General features: G+C 33.4%; 1 pseudogene across 1 annotated transcript; it reads right to left on the reverse strand.

Moving 5' to 3' along the window:
* Nucleotides 1-453: 453 nt before the first annotated feature.
* LOC124846074 (putative dehydration-responsive element-binding protein 2H pseudogene) lies at nucleotides 454-2,150 on the reverse strand (annotated as a pseudogene). The gene is made up of 2 exons (XR_015780344.1): nucleotides 1,870-2,150; nucleotides 454-1,317 (listed from the first exon to the last, which is right to left on the reverse strand). The product of XR_015780344.1 is annotated as a putative dehydration-responsive element-binding protein 2H pseudogene (transcript).
* Between the last annotated feature and the right edge of the window lie 7,241 nt (nucleotides 2,151-9,391).

The following is a 9,391-nucleotide window of genomic DNA, read 5'->3' on the forward strand; positions in this document are numbered from 1 at the left end:
ATATTGAGAAAGACATGTTAATGAATATTTTAAGGTCACTAATTACAGAATTAATAAATATATGTTTTCATTACAGATACAATGAAGCTGAATAAAAAATCACAGTAGCAGTACTAGATTCTTTCATTAATCAAAATCTTTAAAATTTAAATTTTAAAGCAGTACTCTAAAAGTATTAACACTAAATATTTGGATGTCGTAACAAATCATAATCACAAATATTTGATATCATACTTTGTGCCTACTTCCACTCCCGTGGACACTATTTGCTGTTGCAGCATTGCTTATAACAATACAACTAATGCTTCCACAAATGTGATCACAAATTTTACAAATACTACAAAAATCTTGATGTTGACTATCCATGGCAAATTCAAGGTACAGGAAACAGAAATTTTACTTTGGAAAGAACATTTAACAGACTGATATTTAGCAGGAAAAGAAACAAAACAATGGACACGCTAGAAACAAGTCATCAATAATAATGGCAACTTATCTTACACTTAACCGAAGGAACAATTTTCAAAACATGTTAATTTTACAACAGCTAATCTCCAGGTACTAGTATCAAAATTCATTCATACTAACCTAATCATCCACTACTACGAAGGATAAGATTTTCTAGCAGGACACAAGTAAGAGTTTACAAAACTTACATCAAGAAAATGAAAGATGGGGTGAACTGGTCCGGATTCACCCTACACTACCTCATGTTTAACACTTAAGGATAAGGATAGGCCTTCCATGTCATCATCCTTAGCTTTGTCTCCCTCCGAGCTATTTGGAAATATCATACATTCAGAACTCTCTGATATCACCAATGCAGAACCACATTGACTACCAGCTGGTGAATTTCTTGATGATTCCTCAGATAAAGCTGAAACTTCAAGGTTGGGAAAGTTAAGACGTGCAACAGAACCATACATTGCCTTAGCTGCTTCATCATAAGCCAGAGCAGCACTAATGGCAGTGGAAAAAGTACCCAACCAGAGCCTACTCCCTCTGTTTGGCTCCCGGATTTCAGCAACCCATTTTCCCCAAGTTCTTTGCCTAACTCCTCTGTAGTTACAGAGTGTGTTCTCAGGCCCTCCTTTACCTTTCATACACCCTTTCTTTGATCCTTTGGCAGGAACTTTTCTAACTGCTTTCTCAGCCTCATTGCTAGATTCAAGCCAAGCATTGTACTCTTTCCATCTCGCCAGTGTATAGGCCAGAGACTTGGATCCATCCCCTCTATTGTGGTCTTTCACTAACATCAGTATGCAAAGTTGCAATCCTCACCAGTAGAAATGCGAAAACAACACTTGAATCACACCCCTTGCATAATTAGAAACAAGACCAAAGGTTTATACATGTAATATACTATATTCATCTTAAAAGAGAACAACAGATAAACATGTTTAATTTTCATGCGTTATCAGTGTAAGGATTTTTACCCGTCTGTCAATCATAATCCCTCCTAGTTATGATTTTTTTAAATGGTAAGCACAAAAGTTAACAAATTGACCATACATGTTGAATTATTTGTGAATAACTTGCAGATGAATAGCACTACAAAAACCCTCTGCACTGACACCACATCATAATTAGATTCTAAATAGATAACTTGTTATTCTTGATATAGTGATTAACAAGGAATGCATATTTAAAACGCAAGCACAAACATTTCAAAGTCCTTTCCATATCAGTGATTAATCACCTCTTACATGTTTCACCCATACAATTGGCAATTATTAATTCTAGGTTCATCAGTCCTAAAATTTAAAGAAACATGACATTCACTGATAAAAAAGAAACCACGCATGTAATGCAAAGTTAGTGAATGCATGAAACAAGTGACATTGACTTACCCAGAAAACAAAAACTAACCTCTTTTATGAAAGATTGACCTCAGTGGTAACCAAAATCTTCCTAACCGGAATCAAAATAAGAGTCACCCTGATGACATTTGTGGGAGCAAATTCTGATTACGCGTTAAATTTAGAAACTTTAATATGACCAGTTGGTGTATGAAGAGGAAACAATTACAACAAGCGTCAATCATGGCATGATTCAATTGGGGCAAATCAAAGTAGGGTTCAGCTGTCGCCGACTTTGCTAAGATTCTACAGACGATGCAAACAAACATCAGAAACCTCTGTACAGCATCAACTATGTTTATATGAACAATTTCATTTTGATACAATTCAATTCCTAATATTCTTACACTACATTTTTTTTTTGCCTTTCTTTTTCTACAATTATATAACATTTACCATTTTTACATTTTTTTTATATTTTCTTTTGAGTGAAATAACATATAACACATCAATCTATTTTTTATATTGTTAAGAAAATATACACACTATTGATGACTTTAAAATATTTTTCATAAAATTCAGTAAAGGTATAGTATATGATTATTTTTATAATTAAGTAATAAGATTAAAAAAAACAAAACTTATAATAAAAAATATTAAAAGGAAAAATTAACCTTGTGTGTTCAAAATTCTTAAAATAATTCTCACATAAAAGTTTATTCAAATCTTAACTTTTGGCTGGACCATGTACTTCAAGAATTTCATTATCAACTATAAAAGCTTATATTCAGGTTTAATGTCTTAATAGGTCTCTATTTTTGTTTAAAATCTCAACTAAGACTCTTTTTTTTTTGCATCTCAATTGGGTCCTTATTTTTGTAAAATTGAATCAAATAGGACCTTTCCGTCAAATTGATCAGCGTTAAATAGGATATGTTGAGTGTGTAGTTTTTTGTTACGTGGCATTAAAAAGTGACTGAACTTTTTTTTTAATTTTAAATTAAAAAATAGAGTTTAAAGTGAGGGCAAAGTTGGGAAAGCCCCATTTAGGAATTTAGGTCTTTTTATTTATAATTGAAAAAAAGAAATTGATTAGGGATACAAACTTTTTTAAAGTAGAATTAATTAAATTCAATTACAGAAAGTCTCACTCTCTCTCCTACGACGAGAAATCTAACCCAAAACAATCCAGAAATGTTGTACCCATACGCAGAAACAATACGCAAATCACCAATTCAATTCGAATAAAAAATCAATTACACCAGAAATCCCTAATTTCCCAATTTCAGCAAACCCTAATCCCCAAAATCAGAAAACAACAGGAACCCTAAACTCAAACTCGATATTGCCGCTGCTTTCGCTAAATCATGGCGTCACTGCCCTTATGCCGCAAACCGCCAAGATCTCTTTCCTCCTGTAAGACGAAACAGAAACGGAAAGGAGGAGGAAGCCTCCCTTTTGCGCTGCGATCCAAAACGGAGAGGAGAAAGTAAACCTCCGCCATGCCCTGTTGAAGCTGACCCTTCTCTCCCTACGAGGAAGCGCTAAAGGATAGAGGAAAGAAGGGTTCTATTTGAATCGCGCCATCACTGCACCGTCGGGGACGCCCTCGTCGTGCACTTGCCGCCATCGCAGCGTCATAGATGATTCTCCAGGTCGGTTGCCTGCGAGATTGGGGAAGGTTTGCCCCTTGCGCGACCCACTGTGTTTCTTGGTTCAAAGCTGAACCCAAAGTCTAGACCCTTGTTTAGGATCTCTGTAAAGTGACCCTCCATTAACAAAAAAACAAGGAAATTTTAATTTTATTTAAACTTACCAAATCTGATGCAGAAACTAATTAGGAATAGAAATTAGCATTAAATAAAAAAATCATTTCATTAATTAATCTTAATTCTACTTTAAAAAAGTTTGTATCCCTAATCAATTTCTTTTTTTCAATTATAAAGACCTAAATTCCTAAATGGGGCTTTTCCAACTTTGCTCTCACTTTAAACTCTATTCTTTAATTCAAAAATAAAAAAAAAGTTCAGTCACCACCTAACAAAAAACTACACAGTCAACATGTCCCATTTAACGCCTCTAATTAATTTGACGGAAAGGTTCTATTTCATTCAATTTTATAAAAATAAAGACCCAATTGAGATGTCAAAAAAGAAAGGGTCATATTTGAGATTCTGAACAAAAATAGAAACTTATTGAGACATTAAACTTAATTTATCTAACCATAGATAGTTACTATCTATTATAAGGTGGTTTATTTTTATATGAAATTTTAGTTAAAAAATATTAATAGTTGACTATGATGTTCAAAGTTCTATTTGGATATTTAATTTTTATAAGTTGATACTGTAAAATGAAAAATCAACAAAATTTATTAAAAAAAAATCTTAAAACTGTTATTTTGAAAGTCATATAATTTATTTCTAATTGTTTCATAGTATAAAATAACGTCTTAATTTTAAGTTACGTTTTTTCATATCATAGTAAATATGTTACCTCTACTTATTCACTTTTAGAATCTAGTATACATTTTGGTAATGTTATTTTGGTTCTTCTTCTAATTTCAGATTTAATATTTGGTGAAATTGTTGAAATGTTACACTTTTACTTAGTCCCTGTTAACATTATACTCTTTTGACTAAAATATTAATGTATTTGATAAGAAAAACTTAGAAGTCAGTTATTTTTATAGAAAAATTCAAATATTTTATACAAAATGCTAATTTGGATTTAAGAAAATTTAAATTATAAAGATTTATTAAAATGATTTGATTATTTAAAATCACAAAATTTTAAATTGCATAAAATAAGAAGATAAAAAGTTTCATAAGATAGAAATATTCCTTTGCAACAAATTTAGTTTGTTTTTTTTTCTCTATTTGTCGCACATTTTGTAAGGACTAAGAAAATAAGTCAGCTTTGGGAAGTGACAAGTGGCAATGGATAAAGAGGGCTGAACAATTAGAAATAAATTAATATTTTCCTGCAAAACTTTAATTTAAGTTCAAGGGTCTCTTCACCTGAGAAGCCACTATCTCTCTCAACTTCTTTTGTTTTCTCTGCTCTTCTCTCCTCCAAAGTCTTTTCTCTCTTTCCCTTCTCTCTAAAATACCACTTCACTAAACCATTCATCTTTAATCTGAAGGTGCTCAAGCGTTCATTGTGTAGAGGGTTCCGTTTTGGAACGATCACTTTCTACATTCCGATTGGTAAGTCACTTTTCCCCTTTTCTTCCACTGCCCTTGAAGCTAAGGCATGCAACTCTGCTGGTTGCATGTAGCTAGTAATATTCCTTTCCATTTTCTCTGTTCATTCTACCTCTAAGAGTTGTTTCCTATCACCAATTTGGTGAATGTAGGGTGTTGTGCATTTCACTGTGAGAGGTTCTATGGAGTCGTTATTCTGAGCTGTACTATGAGAACCCTAGGTAAGGGGAGCTAATTATATGTTTTAATTCATTGTGTGATTCACATGTATGTTGAACTTTGATGTAAGCATGTTCTTCTGCTTGAACTTTAATTCCAGTAGCCTAAGTTGCATGTATTACACTATAGAGCCTGTGTATATTGTGATGTGATGATTTTAATCTATTTTGAATTAGCTTGATCTCTGGAATTGGTGTGTGCTGAAGTGTTTAGAGTGGAAAACTAATTTTTGAGTTGTTTATATGAGAAGTTTGGGGTTCGGGCATTGTTTTAGGTCAGTTTGAGGAAAGTGGAGTAGTGATTTTGGGCAATTGGAGTCTTAAGAGAAACTGGATTCTTTGGATAGCTTAAATAGGCCTAATATGACTTGTTAGGATCATAAAATTGGACTAAAGCAAGTTAGAAATGGTAAATTTGATTTGAGCCACTAAGTCATCTAGACGAGTTTAACTAGGTTCATATCATGAATTAGAGGTCTTAGAAGTTGGGCAAGAGGGTTGAAATTGGTTGGAGGGGTGTGAGCTGAATGATTTTGCAGAACTGACGTTCTGCAGAACATGCAGACTCGTTATGCAAATGGTCTCGCATAGCAAGTTGCTACAGAGAGGTGCTCTCTGTTTGTGGATTCGCCTGGTGAATCCTGTCGCTTTGTGACTGGTGGTGGTCTGGAACCACTGCCCATTTAATTCGAAGGATGAGTGGGGCGCATTGCAAGAGTTTTTAGGGGGGTTGGTCTCTATCTGGGCTCTCGCATAGCGACTTGGGTGCGCTATGCGAGAGACCCAAAGTCTGATACTTATTCAGACTTAATTCGCAAGGCAAGCTGGGTGGGTGCGCTATGCGAAAAGCGCAAGTCTCGCCATGCGAGGGTGGTGCACTGTGCGACGAGTGCTGGGCCTAGTTCTCTGAATTTTCTCTTGTGCTGCGTTTGATTAGTGTGCTCTTTGGTTTGTTGGTGAAGCATTCTTTAGCATCTATAGTATTGTATTGTGATGTTCAAACAAGTATGTGGATTGTAGTAAAAAGTGTATTATTTTAAAGTGGTGGAAAGATGATCCAAGTTGTAAACCAAGTTCCATCTGTGTAGAATCTCTTGGTGAGATTCTTAGTGTTTAGAATGAGAGTAGGAGCTTAGTCTCGGGGGTCATCCTGAAACTCCAATGGTCTTTCTTCTCACGTAGAGAGGATTGCACCATGTGGTGAGGAGTAGCGGGAGGTCTTAGTCTTGGGGGCTTCCAGTATGCCTCAAGGCCCGGAACAGGCTAACCTCGTGAGTGTGGTAGGGTGGGGAACCCAAGTTTCATAAGCCACCACGAGTGCAAGACCCGTCATAGCTCGACTATCATTCTAAAGTCCAAACGAGTCAAGTCTAGAACATAACCTGTTAGGATGCGTGTTTATCTTGCTTGATTGAAGTTAATTCTTGCATGCGCACATCTTTATATTGTATACTTTTTGTATAATTAGCTCACCCTTGATTATTTGTGTTCATGCTATGTTTGTGTGTTTCCTCTTGCGATGATCATCCACTTGGATGGGAGCAGATGTCTGATAAGTGTGAAAAATAATTGTTTTTACACTTATAAATGATCTCAATCTTATAATTATTCATGTTATTACTCAGTGAAAAGTTGTAATGGGAAGTAGATTGTTATGTAAATTATTGTACAGGAAAGGGTGTATAATTTGGAGTTTGTCAGCCAATTTTCGCAAAGCGAAAGCCAAAATTCGCACTGCCAGAAAAAGGAAATTCGCATAGCGCACCAGTACCTGTGCGCTGAGCGAATAACATTAGTTAAAGTGCAACAGTTAAAGGAATTTCGCACAACGCACACACCTGTGCGTTGAGCGAATTATTGAAGTTAAGTGGCTTTAAAAGACGTGACAGAAAGACAAAAACCATCTTCTAACACACGAAAAAAGCCAGAAAAATATTGGAGAATTCAGGAGACGATCGGGAGACCTTTCAAGACATCAAGACTTCACTTTCTGCAAGGAATTGTTGTAAAGAGTACTTTTGAGATGTCTAGGATAGGCTAAATTTTCTGTTCATTGGAATTGGTTGTATGACGACACATTAATGTAAATTTCCTGTGCAATATATGTTTCTATTCTTGTTCTTTTCTTGACTTGCTTTTGATTATACGGAAGTATTATTCTCTTTAAAAGTTCTTTTGTACTGGGAAGTATTTTTAGAACCAGAAACGTAAGAAAAGAAACTAAAAGTAACTACGCTAGGAATAACTTCTGTGCTTTTGGTCATTCTCAACATCTGAATTTAATGCAAAATTATTTGATGAATTAATTAAGGAATTAATAATTTTAGATAATTTTAGACCTTGTTTTAAGAAATTAAACCAGGATACTCTTATGTGAATGCTTGAACAGAGAATATATGTTGTCTAGGATTTTACTGTAATGTTAGTCAAAGACCAATTCCAGTGATCTTTTACCGTATTTTTCAATCTTAAATTTTTGTACGTTGTTAATTTCATGCTAATTGCCAATTTGAAATCTCAAATGTTATCATCAGTAATTGATCTTGATAAATAATTTTAATTGAATAATGTGACTCAAATCCCCTTGGGAGAACGACACTCTTAACTTAATTCACTGTATTATTTGAACGATTTGGTATACTTGCCAAACAGTTATCAATGTCGAGGAGGTGCCCCTAGAGCAAGCATTGGAGGAAGATGACGCTGAATCCTAGTTTCATTAGGATCTCCTTATTTTAACTTATGTATTTTGAAAAACTTTAATATGTAGAACCCATGGTATGTTGGAAGACTCTAGTACTTCAAGTTTTAACTTACTAGCCTTTTAAGGATGACTGTAATTCCAATATTCGGTTATATGTTTTCAACTGCTTTCTATTATTATAACTTGATGACGTCTTTATTATATTTGCACGCTGTATATTTTGGGGATGTCACACATTTAATAGGATAGCTATTAAATAGCTCGATACAGAAGTTGACTTTGAAATTTGAAAAAGAACTTGTTATATAAGAGGTATCAAAATCTTTTACACAAAAAAAATGCACATGATCAACAAGAGAAACATATTTAAACAATTTATTGACAAAGTTATTATACATTGTTGTTATAGGAAACTAAGCATCATTGTATCCATGGACTTTAACAACAATATATCTCACATATTATTTGTGGCTAATTTTTCATACTTATTATGATTCGAATATACAACTCCAATAATAGGAAACAATGTCCAAATTAGTGTTAATGACATTATTTCATAAGCAACAATAAGTTTCTAAATACCTATATACAACATGAAATGTATTAAACAAATTTACTAAAAAGGAGTGTGTACCATATACACCAATTGTGTATACCAGTTAGTCAACTACATAGAAAGCTAACTTTAGTAATCCCTACATACCAACCCAACAGTCTACATCGATCATGTAACCGTTCGGTCCATAACATACCAAAGACCTAATATTTCGATTAATAAAGTAGAAAACATGCTTAGAGGACTTTGGGTCGTGATTGGGTTAACCTTAATTAAAAATTTATTTCGAAGCTTATAAATACAAATGTAAAGTAAAGAAGTAGGTGATTGCATTTATTAAACATTTAAAACTTAACTGTGATAATCGATCGGGTAATTAAAACTAATGTCGGAGTAGTAGGTATCAACTGCTTGAATTTAGACTTTGCAGAAAGAAAAATAAACATGACTGAGAAAGAAGTGACATAAAAGTAATATAAGTGATTAGTTTAAAGTGTAAAGGTTAAGTTCTTGACCCGTATCTCAAAACACAATGTACATTAAAGTTCCAAATAATTATATTAATTCTTCAACTAGTAGACAATAACACAATATTTTGATTTAGATTTGCATTTGATAATGTAAAAACAATAAAATATTAAATAGTGACATAAAAACAACAAGAGGTTGACAGTGACTTTAAATAAATTATTTATGTTTTATTTTTTATTTTATTTTATTAGGCATCACTCAATCTAATATGTATTTACATTGGTAATTTCACGAGTAAAAGAGAATGAACTTTTTTTTAGTAAAACTTATCAAGAGTTCCTTGTTACACATGTAATGACCACCTTCGTATCAAGTCATTACTTCAATTTAAAAAATATATTATCCAAAAATATTTTATATATTAAGAGATAATTATA

The sequence above is a fragment of the Vigna umbellata genome, chromosome 6 (genome assembly GCF_029865625.1).
Source record: "Vigna umbellata cultivar VRB3 chromosome 6, Vumbellata_1.0, whole genome shotgun sequence".
NCBI lineage: Eukaryota > Viridiplantae > Streptophyta > Magnoliopsida > Fabales > Fabaceae > Vigna > Vigna umbellata.